Below are 2,563 nucleotides of genomic sequence, written 5' to 3'. Positions count from 1 at the left end.
TTTCACTGGCGGCACCAGGTACCATCAAACCTCCCACACATTGTGTTCCTCCGATACATCCGCTCCCCTGATATTGCAACCTTGAAACAGCTCTACTTCTACTCATTTGTAATACAACTTTGAATCATTAATAAATGGTTTACATTTATATATCTAAACAAACTAATAATAAAACCCTTCACTAGCAATACATGTGTATGTCTTCACAAACTAATAATAAAACCCTTCAAACCTGTGGTTTGGATTTGGCAGCAGTGATTCACAGTGCCGAGCTCAAACCGTAGGGGCCAACTCCTCCGCCTTGGCTATCCGCCAAAAGCACACCTTTCTCGGTCATAATTTTCAGGCGACCCGCCGATTTTCTACTTGAAGAAAAGTGTTGCAAATTATAATTTTCATCAACTTAAGCCACTCAGGGGATCTTGCCCGCCCCCAAATATGGTTGTAAAGCCCTTACTTCATAGACAATTTGTTGTTTTGTGCCTTAAAACGACATGTGTGGCTGCGCTGTCCCCTGTGCTCTTCGTGTACCTTTCTTGACAGGCGTTACTTGTATACTGAAATTGTCACTTTCTGCTTCGGCACGTATATTTATGCTAGATAAATTTGTAAATATGCATCTACAACCTTTGGTTTGGATTTGGCAGCTGTGATTCACAGTGCGGAGCTCCAACCGTAGGGGCCGACTCCTCCACCTTGGCTATCCGCCAAAAGCACACCTTTCTTGGTCATATTTTTCAGGCAGCCCGCCAAATTTCGACTCGGAGAAAAGTGTTGAAAATTATAATTTTCATCAATCTAAGCCACTCAGGGGAAATTGCCCGCCCCCAAATATGGTTGTAAAGCCGTTACTTCGTAGACAATTTGTTGTTTTGTGGCTTAAAACGACGTGTGTGGCTGCGCTGTCCCCTGTGTTCTTCGTGTTCTTTTCTTGAAGGCGTTACTTGTATACTGAAATTAATGTCACTTTCTGATTCGGCAAGTATATTTATGATGGATACATAAATACAACCACAGGGGCATGTACAACCTGTGGTTTCGATTTGGCAGCAGTGATTCACAGTGCCGAGCTTCAACTGTAGGTCCAACTCCTCCGCCTTGGCTATCCGCCAAAAGCACTCCTTTCTCGGTCATGTTTTTCAGGCGACCCGCCGAATTTCGACTCGGAGATCAGTGTTGAAAATGATAACTTTAATATACTTAAGCCACTCAGGGGAAATTGCCCTCCCCCAAATTTGGTTGTAAAGACCTTACTTCATAGACAATTCGTTTTTTTGTGCCTTAAAACGACGTGTGTGGCTGCGCTGTCCCGTGTGCTCTTCCTGGGCATTTTGACAGAGTCGTTTACATGTACACTGAAATTAATGTCATTTTCCATTTCAGCGCATTTATTTATGTTAGAAACACTTGTAAATATATATGTACAAACTGTGATTCACAGTGCTGAGCTCCAACCGTAGGGGCCGACTCCTCCGCCTTGGCTATCCGCCAAAAGCACACTTTTCTCGGTCATATTTTTCAGGCAAACCGCCGAATTTCGACTCGGAGAAACGTGTTGAAAATTATAATTTTCATCAACTTAAGCCACTCAGAGGAACTTGCCCGCCCCCAAATATAGTTGTAAAGCCCTTTCTTCATCGACAATTTGTTGTTTTGTAGCTTAAAACGACGTGTGTGGCTGCGCTGTCCCCTGTGCTCTTCCTGGGCATTTTGACAGAGTCATTTACATGTACACTGAAATTAATGTCATTTTCCATTTCAGCGCATTTATTTATGTTAGAAACACTTGTAGATATGAATCTAGCACCTTTTGTTTGGATTTAGTAGGTTTTTGTTTTTCATGTCCAATTTGAGCTTTTCAGCTCCTGAAAATGACAGTTTGGCCACGTGCAGTTATTTTGATAAGGGATACGTGTAAACTGAAATTAATGTCATTTTATGCTTTCAGATGTTTATTTATGCTAGATACACGTGTAAATATGCATCTACAGCCTTTGGTTCGAATTTTGCTGCCTTTTGTTTTTTTATGTCCAATTTGAGCTTTTCAGCTCCTGAAAATGACAGTTTGGCCACGTGCAGTTATTTTGATAAGGGATACGTGTAAACTGAAATTAATGTCATTTTATGCTTTCAGATGTTTATTTATGCTAGATACACGTGTAAATATGCATCTACAGCCTTTGGTTCGAATTTTGCTGCCTTTTGTTTTTTTATGTCCAATTTGAGCTTTTCAGCTCCTGAAAATGACAGTTTGGCCACGTGCAGTTATTTTGATAGGTGTTACGTGTAAACTGTAATTAATGTCATTTTATGCTTTCAGAGGTTTATTTATGCTAAATATACGTGTAAATATGCATCTACAGCCTTAGGTTTTGATTTGGCAGCCTTTTGGTTTTTTATGTCCAAAATGAGTGTTTCAGCGCCTGAAAGTGACAGTTTGGCCACGTGCAGTTATTTTGATAGGGGTTACGTGTAAACTGAAATTAATGTCATTTTATGCTTTCAGAGGTTTATTTATGCTATATACACGTGTAAATATGCATCTATTGCTTTTGGTTTTGAT

This window comes from Filicampus tigris, unplaced genomic scaffold, assembly GCF_054856515.1.
Source record: "Filicampus tigris isolate MCC_2025a unplaced genomic scaffold, RoL_Ftig_1.0 HiC_scaffold_24, whole genome shotgun sequence".
Taxonomy (NCBI): Eukaryota; Metazoa; Chordata; class Actinopteri; order Syngnathiformes; family Syngnathidae; genus Filicampus; species Filicampus tigris.
This window is presented reverse-complemented; position numbering follows the sequence as displayed.